General features: G+C 44.8%; 1 protein-coding gene across 4 annotated transcripts in view; it reads right to left on the reverse strand.

The window, feature by feature from the left end:
* Window positions 1–24,586, reverse strand: part of LOC144764066 (uncharacterized) — a 50,596-nt gene that overhangs the window by 17,505 nt on the left and 8,505 nt on the right. The window contains exon 1 of one of the 4 annotated variants that reach the window (XM_078650222.1): window positions 7,041–7,219. The exons of the other annotated variants lie outside the window; for them this stretch is intronic. The gene's annotated coding sequence lies outside the window, so the exon portion shown is untranslated. Of the gene's footprint in view, window positions 1–7,040; window positions 7,220–24,586 lie in introns of those variants that run through there. 4 annotated transcript variants of the gene reach the window in all.

Genomic DNA, 24,586 nt, shown 5'->3' on the forward strand with positions numbered 1-24,586 from the left:
TGGGGCCCTTTGCCCAGGGGTGGTGAGTGTTGCATGGTCCTAGTCTTTCTGTGGGGTGTCCTCTTGAATTTAAACACCATTGAGGCCATGGATGGGCTGGGATTGTGCTGTTTTTTGTGTTTTTTGTCATTTTATGGGGGCTGCTGGTGTGGCCTTTTGCCCAGGGGTTGTGATGCATGGACTGAGTGTGCCTGTGGGGTCTCACTCTCTTTAATGTAAACATCCTGGATGGCATTGGATTGTGGTGATTTTTGGGTGTTTTTCTCTTTTTTTGGGGTGTACTGTTGATGTGGACTGGCCATGTGGGTGGTGGTGGTGGCCATCTTGAGTGCTGGCTGGTACAGGCAACATGTGCTTGGGGTGCAAGGGGCCATTTTGAAGAGAGGCAGTGTCTGAGGCCTGCACTTATTCTGCCTACTTTTCATCCATTATGCCCAGGGGTAGTGAGTGTTGCATGGGCCTAGTCTTTCTGTGGGGTGTCTTCTTGAATTTAAACACCATTGAGGGCATGGATGGGCTAGGATTGTGCTGAATTTTGTGGTTTTTGTTGTTTTTTCGGGCTGCTGGTGGGGCCCTTTGCCCAGGGGTGGTGAGTGTTGCATGGTCCTAGTCTTTCTGTGGGGTGTCCTCTTGAATTTAAACACCATTGAGGCCATGGATGGGCTGGGATTGTGCTGTTTTTTGTGTTTTTTGTCGTTTTATGGGGGCTGCTGGTGTGGCCTTTTGCCCAGGGGTAGTGATGCATGGACTGAGTGTGCCTGTGGGGTCTCACTCTCTTTAATGTAAACATCCTGGATGGCATTGGATTGTGGTGATTTTTGGGTGTTTTTCTCTTTTTTTGGGGTGTACTGTTGATGTGGACTGGCCATGTGGGTGGTGGTGGTGGCCATCTTGAGTGCTGGCTGGTACAGGCAACATGTGCTTGGGGTGCAAGGGGCCATTTTGAAGAGAGGCAGTGTCTGAGGCCTGCACTTATTTTGCCTACTTTTCATCCATTATGCCCAGGGGTAGTGAGTGTTGCATGGGCCTAGTCTTTCTGTGGGGTGTCTTCTTGAATTTAAACACCAATGAGGGCATGGATGGGCTAGGATTGTGCTGAATTTTGTGGTTTTTGTCGTTTTTTTGGGCTGCTGGTGGGGCCCTTTGCCCAGGGGTGGTGAGTGTTGCATGGGCCTAGTCTTTTTGTGGGGTGTCCTCTTGAATTTAAACACCATTGAGGCCATGGATGGGCCGGGATTGTGCTGTTTTTTGTCATTTTTTTGGGGCTGCTGGTGTGGCCTTTTGCCCAGGGGTAGTGATGCATGGACTGAGTGTGCCTGTGGGGTCTCACTCTCTTTAATGTAAACATCCTGGATGGCATTGGATTGTGGTGATTTTTGGGTGTTTTCCTCTTTTTTTGGGGTGTACTGTTGATGTGGACTGGCCATGTGGGTGGTGGTGGTGGTGGCCATCTTGAGTGCTGGCTGGTACAGGTAACATGTGCTTGGGGTGCAAGGGGCCATTTTGAAGAGAGGCAGTGTCTGAGGCCTGCACTTATTTTGCCTACTTTTCATCCATTATCCGCAGGGGTAGTGAGTGTTGCATGGGCCTAGTCTTTCTGTGTGGTGTCTTGAATGTAAACATCATGGATGGCATGGGATTGTGCAGATTTTTCTGTGTTTTGCCATTTTTTGGGGTGTATGACTGAACTGATGTTCCTCTGTCTTCCATTGCTTTTAGGTGCACAAGACTCTAGAGAACCACCAGTGCCAGGAAGAAGTCCTGCAGCGGTGTGTGTGTGCAGCATAACGTCACGCGACGTCACGTCTGGACACAGACAACTCTGCAACTCGTGCAACTGCTGCCTGCTGTTCTGACCTGCTCTGAAGAAGATGGCCCCAAAAAAAGTTACCCGTAGCTCCTCTAGCAAGAAAGTTGCCAGTAAGGAGCAGAAGAAGCAAGTTACCAAGGAGACTAGTGTGCCGGCCGCCCCTTTTTTTGGGAGTAAAAAAAAAAGTATGCCTGCAGCAGCAGCGGGATCTGCTGGGGACCAAGCTGGGAGCAGCACCCCCGCTCCATTGGGCTCAGTGCCACCACCACCACCATGCCAACTTAAGTCCAAGCCCTTCACTGCTGCAGAGGCACTTTGTCTAGTTGTTCAATCACCATCTACCAGTGATGTTGGCTCATCGCAAGAAAGTAGCAGCAATGTCCCTCAATCATCACAGGTTGTTGTAACTCTTCTGACGAGTGTTGAACAACCACAGCCGCAACAAAAACCACATGTGCAAGTACAAGCCCAAGTACATGTGGAAGGAGAGGCAGCGCAAGGAGATGCGCAAGCAGAGGTACATGGAGGGTCACAAGTGCCCACAATAGTTGTCCCTCCCGAAGTAGGGGCACATCAGGAAATCGACAATCAAGGCGAGGTATCATTTGAGGAAGACACTCCTCCTGATGATCATTCATTGTCTTCCACACCCCTAGCAAGGAAGAGATCAAGGGTGGTGCCTACATCTTCTTCAAGCACACCTCCTTCTGATGATACGGATCAAAATTGGGAACCAGCACCACTGAGAGTGAGGCACACCATGATCTGACAAAGGTAGTAGTTAAGCGTAAAAGGAAGCTCATCCAAAGTCTCAGAGTTATGGAGTGTGATGATGAGGCTCAACAAGAAGTGGCGGATACTGCTGCTGATGAAGACTCTGACAACGACGACCCAGTCATCATAAAGGTCACTGCAGCCCCAGCGGGCATGCAGCAAACAGACATTTTGACCCTAGCCCGAGAAGCTGCTGAGCATGATGATGATTATGTTGTCGACGAGGAGGCAGTGGAAACACCACCACAATCATTGGAGTTAAGTAGTACACCAACTCGTACCGCTTCCATATTTCTTTCTGGCAAGAAGGGACCTCCATCCACCTCGACCTTAATTAGTGGCGGTGAAAGTGCACAACGTACAAAAGTTGGGCAATCCAGATCCTCCACTTCATCTGGCATTAGCAGCATGACCACCACCACCAGTATCGCCGCCTCCTCCGGCCCCCACAGACACTTCAAGTCCCCAGTTTGGGACTTCTTTACTGTTTGCCCAAAAAGGCAAAAGTTAGCCATTTGTACCATTTGTAAGCTTGCAGTTAGTCGTGGTAAGCTTGGTACCAACTATGGGACTGGAGGCCAGAGAGGTCATCTTGAGACACAGCACGCTGTCCAATGGTTTGCGCACCTAAATGAGATCAAGGAAGCCCGAATTGGAAGTCAAGAAAACGTTGATGTTGCATCTGATGATGGCGAGGAGGAAGAAGACGTGTCAAACACTTCACTTACACCCAGTACCCCTGTCAGCAGCACACCCCATGTGAGGCACACTAAGAGTGTTGGAGCGAGTGAGACACCAACGCGAAAAAGTTCACCAGCGAGCATAATTGGGTCAACGAAGTCATTATCAACCCGTAAATGCTTGGTCCAGGGCAACATTAGAACCATGTTTTCTTCAGACGCGCCATATGAACGCAACCACCCACTGACGCGTCTGTATAACACTAAGCTGGCTAAAATGCTAGCTGTGGACCTTCTCCCTTTTTCTTTTGTAGAAGCGGTAGGTTTTCTAGAATTAGTGGCAGCGCTCTGCCCTAAATGGAAGGTTCCTAGCCGGTTCTATTTTGCCAGAGTTGCGGTTCCAGCACTACATGAAGATGTGCTGGAGGCGATTGGGGCAGCTTTTCAGAAGAGTGCTGTTCACACTATACATCTGACAACAGACATGTGGACCAGTGGCGCAGGCGCTGATTACATGTGCATCACTGCACACTGGGTCTCTTTTTCAGGTGTTAAAGCAAAGCTAAACGCAGGCGTTGACCCGGACCAAGTTTTTAAAGCTGCTCGGAAACATGCAACACTAGCCATGTTTGGCTTGGAGAAAAGTCACACATCACAAAACATTTTGGACGAGTTTAACAAAAAGGTCTTTCACTGGCTGTCCCCAAACAAACACCAGATTGGTTATGTTTCCACGGATAATGGTGCCAATGTAGTTAAGGCCATGGCGATGGGTGACTATTTCAGAGTGCCGTGTTTGGCGCACTGTATCAACCTGGTAGTTCAAAAATTCTTGAGTGATAAAGACAGTCCAGCGTGCGAGGTAATGGCCACCTGCCGCAAAATGTGCAACCATTTCAGCCATTCTTTTAAGGCCCGGAAGCATCTGAGGAGCCTGCTACATGAACGTCGAAAGCCAGTGAAAGCACTCATCCAGGAGGTGTCAACACGTTGGAACTCAACCTTCTACATGCTTGAGCGTCTGTATGAGCAGTATACGGTACTCGATCACTATTTCTTAAAAGAGGGTACAGCTCAGAAGGACATGCGGATGGGTGCGGCACAATGGGACATAGTTAAAAGCCTGACAGACATGCTTCGTCCTTTTGAGTTCTTCACGCGTGCAGTCAGCCAGGGGGACTGTAATTTGGGAAATCTATCCCATTGTTGTGCAAGCTGGAGCACCAACTGAAGGCGGTGTCTTCTGAGTTAGAAAAAGATGTAAAAAACAAAGACCCTTTTGTTTTGTCAGAGAAATTATTAGAGCGCCTACGTGGTGATGAACGTCTTAAAAAGATCAGCTCAGAACAGCATTACATTTGTGCTACTATTCTGGATCCACGCTACAAAAAGGCGCTGGTAGGCCAAGCATTCTTTCCTTTTGCTGATGAAGATGTTAAAAAGTACAAATGTTGGCTGGCCAGGTCAGCCAAGAGGTTTGAAAAAGAACGGCAGGATATTGAAGGAAAAGGCAGTACATCAGCATCAGCAGGCCATCCCCAGTCAAAATAATCCACTTCTGCACCTGTGGCTGTGGCACCAGTGACCTCTCAGCCATTAAAGACACCGGCAACCGGATCGTCTGCACCACACACAAGAGTAACATTGGCTGCTGAAGAAGATTGGCTAACTTGTCTTGGGTATGGTTCTCGAAAAAAGGTCACAGGCACAGCAAAAAGTAAGCAAAGTGGAGGAACCGTTGAGGACCTTGAGTCGATGGTGCAGGACTGTCTGAATGACTCAACAGAGGTCTTTCTTAATGATGAGCCATTGCAGTATTGGCATGGGAAAAAACAATTGTGGCCACAGCTCTCCAACCTGGCTATAAACTATTTGTCTTGCCCACTCGCAAGTGTGTCTTCTGAACGTGTTTTCAGTGCTGCTGGTGGCATTGTAACTCCCAAACGGAGCCGCCTCTCGCCCAAAAATGTGGAGAGGCTAACAATGATCAAGATGAATCAGCACCTCATACCACCAGATTACAAAGTACGAGAAAGCACGCCGCATGAAGACGAGGAGGACAGCAACGTAGATGAGGGGATTTGTTCTCTGTTCGGTGACGCTGACCTCATCCTGCCTGAATTCGCAGAGTATGATGACGAAGTCTTCTTCTTATTCCCTGACACCGAGCCCTGAAAATGAGACAATGAATCAATAACTTTCTTTTTCGTCCTTATTCACTTTTATTCCTGTGTGTCTGTCTTTCTTTGTTTTGCACAGTTAATTTAATTCAAACTTTAATCACCTAATCCCATAAACAAGCCCATCAGCAGAACTGTCTTCACTTGTTTGCTTATTGATTTGAAGGTGCCGCAGTCTACATTCCTCAGGTTCACAAGTTCAGAAGAACATGCTCCTCTATCCTCCTCCTCCAGACTCCTATTTCCCTCAAAGCAGAGGGCTGGATTACGCCCAATGAAGAAAGACTCAGCACTTGTGGGGGTGTTCTACTTCTTTCCGGGTGAGTTGACGGCTCTGGGCCCATTGCTGTGAAGCTCTAATAACGGATAAAAGTGTTTTGGACCAAATATGAGGCGGAAATTTCTTGCCGTTTTTGCGGACTTCCTTGCCTTTGAGGTGCTCTTTGGCGGGGTTCCGGGTGTTTGTGGGTGAGTTTTGGGGTCTGGGAGCACTGCTGCGACAGTCTAATGTTGATTGAATTTGCTTTTCAGGAAATCCGTGGTGGAAAACAGGAGTTATGATGATGACCTAGCTGCACAGCGCGTTTGGACCGAAGGCCAAGAGATATTGTAAGTATGAGATTTTGCTTTTTGGCTGTTTGGGGGTGTTGTCGCGTGCTTTTTTGCGGGTGGGTTGGCGGGTCTTGGGGCATTCCTGGGAAGGTCGAAAACCGGATAGAAGTGGTTTGGACAAAATCCATGCAGAATTTTTTTTTGCTATTTCTTCTGACATCTTGCTCAATGTAGCGTTTTCGGGGGCCTGTTTGGGGGGCTTCCTGGTGTTTGTGGGTGGGTTGCGGGGTCTCTGTCGAAGCACTGCTGCGACAGTCTAATGTTGATTGCATTTGCTTTTCAGGAAATCCGTGGTGGAAAACCGGAGTTATGATGATGACCTAGCTGCAGAGCGTGTTTGGACCGAAGGCCGAGAGATATTGTAAGTATGAGATTTTGCTTTTTGGCTGTTTGGGGGTGTTGTCGCGTGCTTTTTTGCGGGTGGGTTGGCGGGTCTCTTGGGGCATTCCTGGGAAGGTCTAATACCGGATAGAAGTGGTTTGGACAAAATCCATAAGGAAAAGCCTTTTGGCACTTTTTGTAACTTAGGGTTCGTTAGGGTTAGCCCTAGCAGCAGGATTGCATGTGTTTCGGGGTGTTCTAGATTTTTGCAACTGAGTTCTGGGGTCTTAGAGCACTCTTGGAGTGATGCTGGCTATGGATACTTTTGCTTGCTTGCAAGTGGGTTGAACTTGAATACAATCCACGGTGGGTAAGGGGGTATTTGGGCATACTCGTTTTTTGAGATCTGATTGGGGGTCTTCTACATTTTTGCGACTGGCTTTAGTAAGGGTGTGGGTGGGAGCACTGCTGGGAAGGTCTAATTTTGTTCTAAAACACAGTTTACAGTACACCTAGCTTGAGGGGAAAGATCCGCTAAATTAATTTGGCCATACTTATTTATCCTTCAAAAGGTGACTCAGACAGAGTACGCAATTTCAAAAATATTGTACTTTCTATTAGGAAAATCAAAGTGTGACTTTTTGCACCACACAGCGTACATACCTTATATTTATTTATCAGTGGTATTGTAATAGCACTTCCTGTTTTCCGTTCAATAATTACAGGCCGGGTTTCAGTCTGTGCAATGTGGAAAAAAGATGGAGTCAGGCTTCACATTAACGAGACGCAATTCAACATCCGCCAGGCAGGCAGTTGGCAGGGTGTCTTCTGTCAGTGGTCACCAACATTGATGGACGAAGCGTCAGCTGGAATGGAGGAGTGCGCTAATAAGAGGAATTGTTTGCTGCATGCAACTTACTTACCAAATTCAACAGGACAACTCCAACAACATACAGATACAGTATCCATTGTTTTCTTCTATGAGTGTGACTGCATTTCTTGGATCTCTCTCTGCTTCTAAATTGATCCCTACAGCCATTCTATAGGTTTTCATTCAGCTAATTTTTAAACCTAATTTAATGTAAGAAGTGTTTCTCTGAGTGCAGAGATAGGCTAGTCAAAACGCTGCAGCCCTGTACTGTCGCATTCTAGTACTACTTACTTTTCAGTAACAATGCATGCAGTAGGGCATGCACTTCCTTTATGTCACTTAAAATATTTGTGGTTAGCTAGCTTTAGTTTGTACCCAAAGATTTCTTTATCTTTAATTATTGTTTGTCCATGCTGTGCTTTTTTTTTCTTCTCTCAACAAAACCTACCCAAAAAGAAACCCCATTCCCATCCATTTTCCAAACCCTAACCCTCTTCCCCCGGGCTGTGTGGTTTTGCTTGATGTGTGACTAAATGACATCAATAATTCCACATACTTGCTGGGGAGGATAAGGTCATAGCAACAGGCTGGTGAAGGAATCCGAGGATATATTCTAGACTTACTCAGCTTCAGTACTATTTCTTGTAGTAGTAGGAGCCAATGTCAAATAAATTCAACGCAAGTACTAGTTATACTTGCAATACTTTACCATTTGTTAGGCTACATTGTGGCACTGTTCTAGTGTACTGTCACCTGCTATATTCTCTATGGTACCGTAACCGTTGTAATGCTACAGTAAGGACAAACCAGGTTTCGTTTTCTTTTTTTCCATAGGCATGCAACTGCCACTGTGTCACACCACTAGTACCACCGCAATGAGGACATTTCATCCTTCCAGGATTGCCAACCTTAATCCCATTTCCCGTGGAGCCAGCCCTGGGCCTAGCCCTACTTTCAAACACAAATTACAGGTAAGATAAGCGTTTGGTGGGAGGTAGTATAATGGACTATTAGGACTAGACGAGAGATTGACGGTAGTACTACTAAAGTCCTAGGACTCTTCAGGAAAACAAACTTACTGTTAAACCCCCACCCACCAGACTCAAAAGCAGTAAAAAACAGGTATGGTCAGATAAAGTTTAAAAAATTATATTTATGTAGCCCTAACAAAATAATCTCCCTCAAGACCCTCCCTAACCCCAACGATTGTCTTTCAAAAGTCCCAAAAAGAACCCAACTCCCAGATCCCACCCCCCCAAAATCTCTAAAAAAAAGGGCAAGGGACACTACACTACTGGAGGGTGCTGTTGAATTTAGCGGCCAGGGCATCATACTCCTTGCGGAGGGTGGCATGGTCGAAGCGGAGGCCCTCCACCAAGTTCTTGTAGCTAAGGACCTCCTGCTCCAGGTAGGACATTCTTAGGGATAAGCGGCGCTGGCGTGCCTTGTAACTCCTGTGGGGGGCAGCTGATGTCTTTGCTGCTTGGCGGTGGCGGTTGGCTTTGGTAGGCCGGCTCCGTACCGCTGGAGCACTGCGCTGTCTGGCAGCCCGTGGGGGCACGGAGGAGGATGCAGCTGTCCCAGTGGAGGATGTTGTGGTTCCACCTGTTGACTGTGTTTCCTCCTCCTCCAGGGCCACCAGCCGCCGATATTCGGCGACAGTGACATCCAGCCTCCGTTGCCGGGCCATTCGAGCCTGCTCCCTCCGTGATGGTCTCGTTGATTTGGAAGGAGCAACTATATGAAGAAAGTCTGTAACCAATGCTCCTTAACATTAATAACACAAAGTGATTGAGCCGAAAGTTGTGTCACAGTACAAGTAGCAAATTGAAAGCACAGTACATAACTATTGAGGACAGTATCTATCTAACCTCCCACTTCTGCATCCTTGCTCTAACATTAGTGGGAGTTTAATGAACAAATTCTACGACCACCATGGACTTCCATTACAGTCGACTATGACAGTACACCAGTCTTATTCTTCTTCTTCTCTCTTGTTTAGGAAAATTGGTACCTTATCTTATGCAAGCCGGCAGAATGCCAGCACAGTGAACTTGCACCTGAGAAAAACAGACGCACACCATGATGAGTGTGACAGACTTGCGTTACTGTACCGGTCCAGTACATGCAGGTGGTGAAGCTATTACTTTTCTATTACGGGTGGCACTGAGAATACTCTGTTACAAGGGCTACCGCTTAATTAATTTACCTTTCACCCTACAGTGCAAATGAGTACTAGAAAAGGAAAATGAAGAAGCTAAATAATTTGATTATCTATCACTTCACATGGGATGTATTTGATGACATATGGGATGACTTTAGGTGCTTTGCTTATTATTGAGTGAACAGTGATACACCCACACATGAATGACGTACTACTACTAAACTAAAGTTATTAAGAGAGGTACGGAGTGTCCACCGTAATAACCGGATATATGCTGTGCTTGCAGTTGCAATACAAACTACTGCTACTATTCATGGTAGTATTTGGACAAATTTACAACTTCTTTTCCTTGCCTTCCCTACACTGGAACGGACGTGCGGGTGCGGTGTTACATGCTCTTCAAGGTAACACTTAGTTCATCCAGTGACCATCTACTCTCTCTAGATACACATATGCTATCTAAGAGTCAGATAATACCATGCTCCAGGCATCCATCCATTCAAAGTATATGCACACATTCTTCTTTGCCAGCCATCATAAAATTTCTCGTCCTTCCACACTTACTTACACCCTTCTTTCGCTTTTCGTTCATCCCATCCATCAAGTTCATCTAAGATCTTATTGGGATTCTTCTCACCAAAAACTTCACAGCTAAGTCGAAGTACATTTAGAGGAGGCTACTACCTGGTTGATTTATAATACACCCGTGCAGAAAGCACACTATGCAGTCTTCAATCTCAATAAGTAAGGAATATATAGCTTACCTCTTCCTGCCACCACCGTGTGAACCCTCACAGGAACGTCCGCCGGCACTTCCACTGCATCCTCTCCAGAGTCCTCGTCCAAGACCACCACCTCCGCGCTGGCCCCGCCACCAGATGTTACACCTACAAAGTACATTTAAGAATGTTAGAAATACGCCACTCACTACTATATAATATTTGGTCTAGGAGGAATAAAGAAATGTTAAAAAAACGAAATACAATGTAATAATTTGTAACTGTCTACTCTAAAGTAAAAATGTCCCTTTTTCCAGGGAAGGCTGTTGTCTTGTTGCACTTTTTGGCACCACTGATGAATGCTTGCTTTTTATTTTTAACACCCACCACTTTTTCTCCTAACAGAAGCTTGACTTCTAAGAACACGATCAGGGTCAAGCTCAAGTTCAAACCAGGTGAGAGCTCAGCTCGACCACAAGAAATGTGTCCAATTAATCGTTAGCACTAAGCACTTTTCCATTTTCAGTTAAACGTTTAATTTTATGACAAAGTTGATTTTAATAAATGTGTTTACTTTTAATAAAGCTTTTAAACTTAAATAGACTCTGTGGTTTTTGGTCCTCCAGACTAGAGTGGATGAGCTAAAGGTTTTGGATTTTTTGCAAGCATGAGTGCCTCTGACACTTCTTGACTGTGACTCCGTACTCTTGTCCTGCGTTGGATAATCTAATCATCATTTGGGGATCAATCATCGGTGACTTTGGGAGCTAAATGACTCTGCCACACTATCTAGTCAGTAAGGAGATTGGGGGTTCTTCAAAGTCTGATATCACTGAGGTATGTGGAAAGAAAGACTACCTGCGCCTATTATAATTGATAAACAATGCACTATTTAGTGTTCATAGTTCGGTTTGTGCAGATTTGTCCCTGCAACAGTAGTAGAATGGATTGTCCTCCTATCCAAACCAAAAGTGAAGTAGTATCTTATTCTTTCTTGGTGGTCATTCACCTTTTTATTGTTGGCAATTGTCAAAGTGTGGAAAAGTGAATTTTGCCATGTTCTGTGTCCCTACGTGTCATCCATCATATGTTATGTGTGCATGATTAAATATGCATATGCATTCCCCATGTTCGATTAATGACGCAATTACAGTTGTGTCCACCTCTAGTATGTCAGTTTCCAGTCCTCGTGAATACTACGAATATCAGGCCTGTGTAAAGCTACGTTGCCACGTTTCTCAGTGTGCACGTTATTCTATTATAAAGTTCCCGTTTCTAGGCCTCAAAAAGGGCCTGGACACCAGATTCAGCTCCTGTCTCCAGAAACCTCGCTGAGGAGCGATACAGCCCCCACCTGTATCCTCGACCCTTCACTTACTTCCTGCCTTGCAGTGCCCGGTCCAGCCTGGCTCAGTCTCTGAGTCTGCCAAGAATATGTTATGATTCCAGTTATCAGTTCAGTCCTCCTTCTCTGCATTCCTAAGCTACTGAACTGCATCAATAGTTTCCGTCATTGTCTAGCCTTCACGTCTCCACGTTAGAGAAATACTGCATTTAATGGTCATTTAATATTCTTCATCACGCACTACATGTAGAATAATGCATGGTCCAGTCTTAGAATCAAGTTAGCCTTTCCCCTCCTAACTTCTAGTTTATATCAACATGTTCTCTAAACATCAGATACTAGATACTGTTTAGGTACATGTCGCCCTGACTCTCCAGACTTCAGTCTCTGCTCCTAGCACAGAGTTCGAAGCCCCCAGCTTCTCCTAGTGATACGTCATTGCTAGTTTGCGCGCACCATCAGGTTAGAGGTCCCGGCTCCTTAGGTAGCCCCCTCCATGGTTTCCGCCCCCTTCATGACATATTCTGTTACGTTTGCATCACATGTCTATGTATACGCCCAGTTACACCTACTTTCGCCCTTATCTTTCGCGACTGCTACGCGTCACGCCTTCTGCTCCACCCACTGCTACGCCTACTGCAATGTAATGCTATGTGTTTGCGTTATGTATATATGCTCATGTATTGTTATTAAAAGTCAGCGCGCTCATCCCAGATCCAGCCCCAGCAGCTGCTGGGCCCTGCTATCCTATTCCTATGCAGGTTGTCCTGTTGCTGTCCTTATGCTGTAATAAACCTGCAAAACTCCTACTACCTCGAATCTTGACTCTTATTTATTGAGCTATCTGTTATGATATATGTCTAGTCAAAAAGAGAGGTATTATTTATTTATTTACCACAAAAGCATAAACATTTAGAAGACTTGAAAAGACATTATGGACAATCCCAGAGGACTGCACTCAGTGCATAGAGCTATTGCTGACTAGAATGGGAGTCCAATGGAATTGCCAAATGTGCAATCTTAGTTAGCTACACAGACAGACTAATAAGAATAATCTAGTAATACCACAGGGAGTCATAGTCGAGGCAGGATAAGAATTTAGATCCAGTCTACAAGAAGATCAAAGATGATTTAGAAAAAATAGAATGAGGAACGCTAGGAAAAAATAGGTACTCTATATTAAAATTAAAACTTACTGCGGCCAGCAAAGGAGCCCTCGCCTGCCCGATCCTGGCCTGCATCCTCCTGAACAGCACCCTCCTCCTCCTCCTGTGTCCTCTTGCCCTTGGGGGGAGCTGATGTACAACATGAAAGAAAGAAACACCTGAAAACATGGATGAGATTTGTCAACCAAATCAAACATTTCAAAAGAACAATAACAAAATATTTTGGAGAAATAGCAAATAGATAGACAACTATTCCACGGGATATATTGACCAATCTCATGTGGTCTACTACGTTATTCGTATTGCCTGATTTGCGGACCGTTGACTTTGAAAGTTCCTATGTAACTCACTAAACAGACACCTAAAAAGGTTTGCCTAGGCCTGGCAGGCAGCAGTCCGCAGCACGCGAAGTGACAGACAAAGTCCATCGTGCTTGCAGATCAGTGAATACTCAAACTATCAATCCACCGACCACCACCAGTATTTCTTCTTATAGCCATGTGTCTAAAGGAAGTACTGGACTTCAGTCTGTTGGGGCTGATTTAGAAGTCCCTTGCGGCTCATTTTCCTCCATTGTTGCGTGACTTTTGTGACGCAGCGGCAGAACAAAAGAGGCGCCATGGTGCGGCGTATATAAAAAAAAAAATTACGCATATGGGAGATGCATCACGTTGTAAAGCCCTGCGCCATCAGGGGGCGTTCCGGCGCAAGGGAGGGCGTTCCTGCGCAGGAACGAATCCTAAAAGTGGCTGAGGGAAATCTACAAGATGTCAATCAGTCACTTTTAGGACAATGATGCGTGATTGAAACCCTGCGCCTGCTTGAAGCCGACGTACGGCTTGATGCAGCATTGGGGAGATAAGGCACCCCAGAGCATTGCTGGAGCTGCGCCGTCGTTGGCACGCAACTCCAGCAATGCGCCGCCTTTACGGCACAGATGCGTAAGGCTTCTGTGACGTTTTGGGCCCATGGGTGGTGGTGGTGGCATGGCGCACAATTACTGCCGCATCCCTGCTACTTTGCAGGGATGTGCCGGTAATTGAAAATATGACCCTTAGTGTCTAGCATTACACAGTTCTTTACACTACACTCATACATAATTTCTCAGGCCAATGAAATGAACACAAAATACAAAACAAATAAGCATAGTAGCAAGCAAGGCGACTGAGAAGTAGAGCAGTGCACCTAAAATGCATAGAAGATTTTGAAATATAATTTACCTACAATGTAATCGGCAGCATTATTGCTCTTGGTAAAGAACAAAGATTTGCAAATAACAGAGCAGGATAAAACAGAGTAGTGATGAAATAGCTAGAAATAGCTACTACTACTCACCAAGCCCGGGGACCTCTACGCCGAGCGCGTCCAGCAAGTCCTGTTCCCGGTCCATGACATCCGTCCAGCGGTGGGTGGCCTGGTTATAGGTGCGCCGGACCCCAGAGAGCTTAAACATGGCCCGGCACACCTTCTCCCACCGCTTCCGGCGCTCCCGGATGCCACAGCCGGTTGCGATCTTGCCGCCTCCCAGGATGGTCTTGGGGAGGCGGCGTTGGACGTGGAAGATTAGTGCGCCCACCTCCTCTGCGCTAAAGATCTCCCGTGGCATCACTAGCTCCCCCCTCAAACGCCCGCACGGGAGCCGGGCACGGGGTGCGGGACCCTTCCCCTTCTCAGGGTGCTTCCCGGCTCCCTTTACCATGGTCTGGGCAGAAAATGAAGTTAAATAATAAAGAAGAAATAGAATAGGGAAGAAGAAAAGAAAAGAATTTAAAAAAGTAGTTTAAAATTAACAAAAAGTAGCAGAAAACACAAAAATATAGAGCTAGAAAAATAGAGGGATCGATAAATAAGTAAAATAGATCAAATAAACTTCAAACAAGCAAAGGATGGCAGAGATTCAGAGAGGATACAGAAACATGCCCATAACCATAGCAATGAATGAGAAACAAGATGGCCGCGCCCATTCACGACCGCGTGGGTACGTTCGCGCAAGATTTTCCTCGCGATCACGCGCGAAATTGGACTAGCGAGCAGCACACTTTGCGAGATTACACATAGCGGCCGGAAACGGAATTACGTCACGCAAACAAGATGGCCGCGCCCGTGTACGACCGCTAGGGTAACTTCGCAAACGTATAGCTACAGGCGCCTTGCGAACACGCAAAAAATCACGCGAACATACACGCCGCAAAAAAAAATAGTGTATTTGCACACATTTGCGGCTTCCGAAATCGATCTCGCACGGATTCGCGCCCCGTAAATCGCGCGAAATAGCAGAAAAACGATTTTTGCTAAACTGAAAGCAATCAGCAGGTGCAAAAGTTCAAACTTAACATTAGTAACCATTCACTCTAGTGCTTCCTGAGGGGCCCCTCCAGAATTCAGTTGACTATTTGCAACTATTCTATGACCCTGCTATGACCCAAACAGCAGGCTCATAGAATAGTTACAAGTAGACCATAAAGGTCCTGTGAAAAAAAATTGCACTGCAACAGAAAGCAAATTACAGATAAGGGAGGAAGCAGGTGCCAGCCAGACTGGAAGTTTCAAAATTACTGACACATTAATCACCCCCAAATTAATTCATGGCAGTTGAAGAAGGGCAGGTGTGCTTGCTTTCACTGCAACAGAAAGCAAATTACAGATAAGGAAGGAAGCAGGTGCCAGCCAGACTGGAAGTTTCAAAATCACTGACACATTAATCAACCCCAAATTAATTCATGGCAGTTGAAGCAGGGCAGGTGTGCTTGCTTTTTTTCACCCCCATAATCTACAGTGATAAACAAACCTAATGGGTGGCAGTGAGGATGTACCAGAGGGTGGCATGGGTGTACCAGAGGGTGGCATTGGTGAAACAGAGGGTGCTGTGAACCTGTGATGATAAACCAGACATAGAAACAACATAGTCGCGGCCGTTGCGAGCCGAAAAGTAAGTTCGCAATTGCGAAATGGTCCACAAATCCCCGCGAACGCTCGCCAACACAAAAAACATAAAAATCCGCAAATCCGCGAGAGTTCACGGATTTTGCGGATTGCGAATCCGTAAATTCACAAATTCGCGTACGCTAGATCCGCTAAATCCGCCCATGCTTACTCACCAGGCAGTCGCCTCTCACGTCCCATATCAGTGTTAGTTTGCACACGCTTTATCCGAATGGCTCTGTTTGTTTGTGCGACTTGGAATGCTTCAAGCATGGGAATTGTGCAGCACAGTTTCATAATATTAGCCTTATCTGTTTTGTTCAATGAAAGTCATTATTTTACCTGCTTCAAAAAGTCACTACTATCTCGTTGAAAGCATAGCGGCCCCGGTGCATCGATTTGCACAACCCATTGCAAGCCTGTCCCATTGGTAAAAGCAGGAGTTTTCCTATCAAACGTGGAAAAACTTTACCGACTTTTGTCTGCACTGTCGCTATTAAAGTGTACTAGTTCTTGTCTGCTCTTTTTAAAATGTTAATAATAACCTAGCAACTTTACCAGAAAAAACGAGTACGTGTGAACTATTTGGCAGTACTTCGAGCCAGCCACCCACTCTCCATGTCCAGCACTGACTTGACCCCTCCCCCCACCCACCACCTCCCTGTACCGACGGTCCGCTGCACTGTGCATTCCCATCATCTCACCCCCGCTGCAGTTTAGCCCCCCCGATGAGTCAGAATGTGACTCCCATACTTGATCCCATGTTGCTCTGTTATCCGGTTAAGACATGTTTGCCATCATCACCTGATCTCATCCGTGCATTCCTGAATTTACTGCCTTTAAATAACTCTTTTCGTCTGATCAGGGAGGCTAATGGATGAATCTCTTTCGCATGGCTGGTCCTTTTGCAAGCAGTAAACAAGATCAGAGAACTCTTTTGAACATATGCAAATCGTAACTGTGTGAGCAATTCAAACTCATTTGTACAAAGTGTTATAATGGGCTTATTGGAGAGTTAGAGAAACGTGCTCACAAGTTACATGCTGATGCAAATCATCTGAGTAAATAAACAATAGCATGGTGCCGTTTGCGTCCTTGACTTGATCTGGTTTTTATTTTTATTTTGCTATGATTCTCACAAAGGCCTACTTTAGTAATAAGTGCTATACGCTAACTGAATTGTACCTAGACAATATCCTGTATCTGCTTTGCCACACAATGCAAACACTGTCATGTATATAATATGACTGAGTGTTGTTTGCGTCCCTGCAGCGCAGTGTTCTATCGGTATGAAGTCACATTTTGTTGTATAGGTGTGACTTTCCCGCTGCTGATTGCAGACTGATTAGGCTAAATTAGGTGCTTCAAGTACTATTTCCCATATTAGGCGAATGTGTCCCCTTCTGTGGCAGTGAATGAATGGGTGAATGCAGGGCTTTGAGTGGGATGAAAAAACTGGAGGGTCTCTCAAAGGGGCGTGGCCAGTGTAATTAAGAGCGTGACTTAGCATAGTGGTCCGCCGAACTTGTATTTTGCTGTTTGTCATTGCATCTAGATACATGATACAAGAAGTCAGGACTATTGGCCTTGTCTATCGTTGTTAGTTGTATGTGACACCACGACGTGTGTGTGTGTGGCTCTGTGTGTGTGTGTGGGTACTAATGTAATAGGTCTCACATTTGCGAGAGATTATGCTATTGGAATTTGTAAATGACAATGCCATTTATTTATCTGTTTTCAAAACAAATGCATAAATAAAAAATGTGTCATTTACAATGCCAATAGCTCTAACTTTTGCAAAGGTGAGACCGTTGCATTGTAAATGCTTGTTACTTTGTGTTTTGAAATGTATTATGTTATTCTTTTGACTTAGTGCTCTCCTAAAACTTCATGGCCCTGTCTAGTATATCTTGATGTGCAACTATACCGTCCTGAAGATGGTCTCAAGGATCTTTTAGACCAGCGAGAGACCGAAACGTCGGCGCATTGGCACCGTTTTGCTTACATTTGTATGCCTAATAGACAGAATACAAATCAGATAACATTTTCTGTTTGATTCTGAAATATGGTGTTTTGTTTTCCATATGTACATAAAGCAAAAGGTGTTTATATACTACTAGTGAATGAAAGAATAATTCCAGTAGTATGTCTGTTGCCAGATAGCGATTCAAATATAAAAAAACTTTAAATAAAATAACTCTTTATATAACTGGGTGTTTATGAAGAAATTCCCTGTATTCAATTGATGTTCAATGGTGTGACAGCATTATAAATAATAAATGATGTTAAATGATTCCTCTAGGGACATTGATATTTTGTGATTGATTGTATCCAGTCTTTAGGGGATTATTGGGTTGCAATGAAACATGACTTGAGGCCTGGACTGCAGCATTTATACTGCCATCCACCAGAGTGACAGTGAAACATGACTTGAGGCCTGGACTGCAGCATTTATACTGCCCAGAGTGACAATGAAACATGACTTGAGGCCTGGACTGCAGCATTTATACTGCCATCCACCAGAGTGACAATGAAACATGACTTGAGGCTTGGACTGCAGCATTTATACTGCCATCCACCAGAGTGACAATGAAACATGACTTGAGGCCTGGACTGCAGCATTGATACTGCCATCCACCAGAGTGACAATGAAACATGACTTGAGGCCTGGACAGCAGCATCTATACTGCCTTCCACCAGAGTGACAATGAAACATGACTTGAGGCCTGGACTGCAGCATTTATACTGCCATCCACCAGAGTGACAATGAAACATGACTTGAGACCTGGACTGCAGCATTTATACTGCCTTCCACCAGAGTGACAATGAAACGTGACTTGAGGCCTGGACTGGAGCATTTATACTGCCATCCACCAGAGTGACAATGAAACATGACTTGAGGCCTGGACTGCAGCATTTATACTGCCATCCGCCAGAGTGACAATGAAACATGACTTGAGGCCTGGACTGCAGCATTTATACTGCCATCCTCCAGAGTGACAATGAAACATGACTTGAGGCCTGGACTGGAGCATTTATACTGCCATCCACCAGAGTGACAATGAAACTTGACTTGAGGCCTGGACTGCAGCATTTATACTGCCATCCACCAGAGTGACAATGAAACATGACTTGAGGCCTGGACTGCAGCATTTATACTGCCATCCACCAGAGTGACACGAAACATGACTTTAGGCCTGGACTGCAGCATTTATACTGCCATCCACCAGAGTGACAATGAAACATGACTTGAGGCCTGGACTGCAGCATTTATACTGCCATCCACCAGAGTGACAATGAAACATGACTTGAGGCTTGGACTGCAGCATTTACACTGCCATCCACCAGAGTGACAATGAAACATGACTTGAGGCCTGGACTGCAGCATTTATACTGCCATCCACCAGAGTGACAATGAAACATGACTGAGGCCTGGACTGCAGCATTTATACTGCCATCCACCAGAGTGACAATGAAACATGACTTGAGGCTTGGACTGCAGCATTTATACTGCCATTCACCAGAGTGACAATGAAACATGACTTGAGGCTTGGACTGCAGCATTTATACTGCCAACCGCCAGAGTGACAATGAAACATGACTTGAGGCTTGGACTGCAGCAGTTATAGTGTCATCCACCAGAGTGACAATGAAACATGACTTGAGACCTGGACTGCAGCATTTATACTGCCATTCACCAGAGTGACAATGAAACATGACTTGAGGCTTGGACTGCAGCATTTATACTGCCATCCACCAGAGTGACAATGAAGCATGACTTGAGGCCTGGACTGCAGCATTTATACTGCCATCCACCAGAGTGACAATGAAACATGACTTGAGGCTTGGACTGCAGCATTTATACTGCCATTCACCAAAGTGACAATGAAACATGACTGAGGCCTGGACTGCAGCAGTTATAGTGTCATCCACCAGAGTGACAATGAAACATGACTTGAGGCCTGGACTGCAGCATTAATACTGCCATCCACCAGTGTGACAATGAAACATGACTTGAGGCCTGGACTGCAGCATTTATACTGCCATCCACCAGAGTGACAATGAAACATGACTTGAGGCTTGGACTGCAGCATTTATACTGCCATTCACCAAAGTGACAATGAAACATGACTGAGGCCTGGACTGCAGCAGTTATAGCGTCATCCACCAGAGTGACAATGAAACATGACTTGAGACCTGGACTGCAGCATTTATACTGCCATTCACCAGAGTGACAATGAAACATGACTTGAGGCTTGGACTGCAGCATTTATACTGCCATCCACCAGAGTGACAATGAAGCATGACTTGAGGCTTGGACTGCAGCATTTATACTGTCATCCACCAGAGTGACAATGAAACATGACTTGAGACCTGGACTGCAGCATTTATACTGCCATTCACCAAAGTGACAATGAAACATGACTGAGGCCTGGACTGCAGCAGTTATAGTGTCATCCACCAGAGTGACAATGAAACATGACTTGAGGCCTGGACTGCAGCATTAATACTGCCATCCACCAGTGTGACAATGAAACATGACTTGAGGCCTGGACTGCAGCATTTATACTGCCTTCCACCAGAGTGACAATGAAAGATGACTTGAGGCTTGGATTGCAGCATTTATACTCCCATCCACCAGAGTGTCAATGAAACATGGCTTGAGGCCTGGACTGCAGCAGTTATACTGCCATCCGCCAGAGTGACAATGAAACATGACTTGAGGCCTGGACTGCAGCAGTTATACTGCCATCCGCCAGAGTGACAATGAAACATGACTGAGGCCTGGACTGCAGCAGCTATACTGCCATCCACCAGAGTGACACGAAACATGACTGAGGCCTGGACTGCAGCATTTATACTGCCATCCACCAGAGTGACAATGAAACATGACTTGAGGCCTGGACTGCAGCATTTATACTGTCATCCACCAGAGTGACAATGAAACATGACTTGAGGCCTGGACTGCAGCATTAATACTGCCATCCACCAGAGTGACAATGAAACATGACTTGAGGCCTGGACTGCAGCATTTATACTGCCATCCACCAGAGTGACACGAAACATGACTTGAGGCCTGGACTGCAGCATTTATACTGCCATCCACCAGAGTGACAATGAAACATGACTTGAGGCCTGGACTGCAGCATTTATACTGCCATCCACCAGAGTGACAATGAAACATGACTTGAGGCCTGGACTGCAGCATTTATAGAGCCATCCACCAGAGTGACAGTGAAACATGTCTTGAGGCCTGGACTGCAGCATTTATACTGCCATCCACCAGAGTGACAATGAAACATGACTTGAGGCCTGGACTGCAGCATTTATACTGCCATCCACCAGAGTGACAATGAAACATGACTTGAGGCCTGGACTGCAGCATTTATACTGCCATCCACCAGAGTGACACGAAACATGACTTGAGGCCTGGACTGCAGCATTTATACTGCCATCCACCAGAGTGACAATGAAACATGACTTGAGGCCTGGACTGGAGCATTTATACTGCCATCCACCAGAGTGACAATGAAACGTGACTTGAGGCCTGGACTGCAGCATTTATACTGCCATCCACCAGAGTGACAATGAAACACGACTTGAGGCCTGGACTGCAGCATTTATACTGCCATCCACCAGAGTGACAATGAAACATGACTTGAGGCCTGGACTGCAGCATTTATACTGCCATCCACCAGAGTGACACGAAACATGACTTGAGACCTGGACTGCAGCATTTATACTGCCATCCACCAGAGTGACAATGAAACATGACTTGAGGCCTGGACTGGAGCATTTATACTGCCATCCACCAGAGTGACAATGAAACATGACTTGAGGCCTGGACTGCAGCATTTATACTGCCATCCACCAGAGTGACAATGAAACATGACTTGAGTCCGGGACTGCAGCATTTATACTGCCATCCACCAGAGTGACACGAAACATGACTTGAGGCCTGGACTGCAGCATTTATAGAGCCATCCACCAGAGGGACAATGAAACATGACTTGAGGCTTGGACTGCAGCATTTATACTGCCATCCACCAGAGTGACAAATAAAACATGACTCGAGGCCTGGACTGCAGCAGTTACCCTGCCATCCACCAGAGTGACAATTAAATGTGGCTCCAGGCCTGCCTATGTGTTCCTGGTTGGAAGGGACAATGGAAAAAAACACACGAAAACATATATGGAGCCCATGTGTATGAGTGTGTGTGAAACCGCTATTGTGTGCTTCCAATGAACTTGGTTGCAAATCCCTTAATGGGGCACTCCTGTAGTGAATCAATAAAGACTTCAAATGTTCCATATAAACTGAATTTTATTCATTAGTTTTTTCTTTTGAAATTCCTTTTGATTTTTGCATATTTTTCAATTTTATATATACATTACTTTTCACATCACTCCGTTAAGAGACTATGTATTCCACTTCACTTCATGAAATAATTTTTTGTTCTCCAATGCATTTCGAGCATACTTTGCTCTTCATCAGGGAGTGTACTCTGAAAAAAGTCATATAACATCATGTAATGTACAACCAAGGATAACTCGATCAAGTCAGCATTTTAGGTTTGAGCATGTTTGCATGCATTTTCTGGCAAGTGATTTGTGAATTTCGTGAATAATCGTGGTATAGTGTTGTTAACAATGTAAATGTACTCACGTGTTCATGCCGAAATGTGTCAATAGATCTTAAAGGTGATCTTTATAAAAAAAGTAAATCGAAAACGAGTTAGTTCAAAAAACGTACGGTCTATGTTGTCACCGCTGTAAGATCAGGTGAAATGATACCAATAAAGTTCTTTATGTTCAGAAGTTCTTACGAATTCTAAAAAAACGTTAAACTCATGTACTCGCCGCGCTTTTGAATTGAGCGCTTCAACATAATTCAAACTGGAAACATACACCATCCTCTTACCGAAATCTCTAAACTACAAAGTCGCAGATGAATCCAAAAAGCGTTCCTCGTATTTTCTCGGGGCACTTCCGTGTGTGAATACTGCGCGTATAGCGTCTTACGTCTAAATTACGTCCCCATAGACAGAGTTAACGGACTACCTGGTATGTGAATGCGGTGTCTCGACGGCTGCCATATTGAATGAGTGTAATGAGTGAGAATCCGCACGATGTTTAAAAAAATGATGTAAGAATGAACTAGATATAATGCAAAAGTTATACAATGAGAAGGTAATCAAAAATTAACGGGAATACACAATGTTACATGCTATTTACAAACCAACTTAGTGTATAGTTAGTATATAGGCATCAATATACAGACATTTCAGAGCAAAAAATAATGTCCTGCTATGGATTCATAGGTAAGACGCAAATTATGTCCTTTCGTTGAGACCATGTGGTTTCATGGCTTGTAAATGGTAAATCCAAAAGTTTTCCCTGCGCAATAATTGTTTGTTGTTATCTCTACCTTCAATTTTATCAACAACTTCCAGAATAAGAAATCTCAATTGCACAATGTTGTGTTTAAATTCTTGAAAATGAGTTGCCACCACAGAATTTTTAGTTCTTATGTTAGATTTGTGTTCATTCATGCGCAAACGGATTTTTCAAGAGGAGGCATCTCACTCATTACACTCATTCAATATGGCAGCCATCGAGACACCGCATTCACATACCAGGTAGTCTGTTAACTCTGTCTATGGGGACGTAATTTAGACGTAAGACGCTATACGCGCAGTATTCACACACGGAAGTGCCCCGAGAAAATACGAGGAATGCTTTTTGGATTCATCTGCGACTTTGCAGTTTAGAGATTTCGGCAAGAGGATGGCGTATGTTTCCAGTTTGAATTATGTTGAAGCGCTCAATTCAAAAGCGCGGCGAGTACATGAGTTTAACGGTTTTTTAGAATTCGTAAGAACTTCTGAACACGAAGAACTTTATTGGTATCATTTCACCTGATCTTACAGCGGTGACAACATAGACCGTACGTTTTTTGAACCATCTCGTTTTCGATTTACTTTTTTTATAAAGATCACCTTTAAGATCTATTGACACATTTCGGCATGAACACGTGAGTACATTTACATTGTTAACAACACTATACCACGATTGTTCACGAAATTCACAAATCACTTGCCAGAAAATGCATGCAAACATGTTCAAACCTAAAATGCTGACTTGATCGAGTTATCCTTGGTTGTACATTACATGATGTTATATGACTTTTTTCAGAGTACACTCCCTGATGAAGAGCAAAGTATGCTCGAAATGCATTGGAGAACAAAAAATTATTTCATGAAGTGAAGTGGAATACATAGTCTCTTAACGGAGTGATGTGAAAAGTAATGAATATATAAAATTGAAAAATATGCAAAAATCAAAAGGAATTTCAAAAGAAAAAACGAATGAATAAAATTCAGTTTATATGGAACATTTGAAGTCTTTATTGATTCACTACAGGAGTGCCCCATTAAGGGATTTGCAACCAAGTTCATTGGAAGCACACAATAGCGTTGATTATCTTGACGTTTACAGGACGGAAAACGCCACCCTGGGAGCAACCTAAAATTCATCTAAATTATAATGAATCAACAATTGAAACTTCACCAACACTGTTCTAGTTGGAAAACGGTTGTGCGCGTGCATATCATTTAAGTCAGTTGTGTGTGAAAACCAACAACAGCTGGCTAGGACACCTTTTGTACAGCTGAGGGAACCGCTGTATTGGTGGCTCCTTCAACATACAGAGCTGACCGCTGGTCAGCTGCCTTCTCTATATAGGATGACCTACTGTCTGTAAGGGTGGCGGTTGTTAAACCCTCCTCCACCCTGATGAAAGGGAGCCTGTCCTATATAGTCTATCGATAAACTTCTAATTTTATTAGCGGATATTAGGATTGTATAACCAAACGCAAATTAAAACTTCACATTAAACTTTTTTCTGTGACTGTGAGCTTCTGGGGTTCTTTCAAAATGTTTCTGAGGTTTGCAGGTGCTAGTCAGGCATGTACAAACTCTTGCAATGGGTCCTGGTACCCTGCCCCGCCTTACATGGGAT

Source organism: Lissotriton helveticus, chromosome 6 (assembly GCF_964261635.1).
Source record: "Lissotriton helveticus chromosome 6, aLisHel1.1, whole genome shotgun sequence".
In the NCBI taxonomy this organism is placed as follows: Eukaryota; Metazoa; Chordata; class Amphibia; order Caudata; family Salamandridae; genus Lissotriton; species Lissotriton helveticus.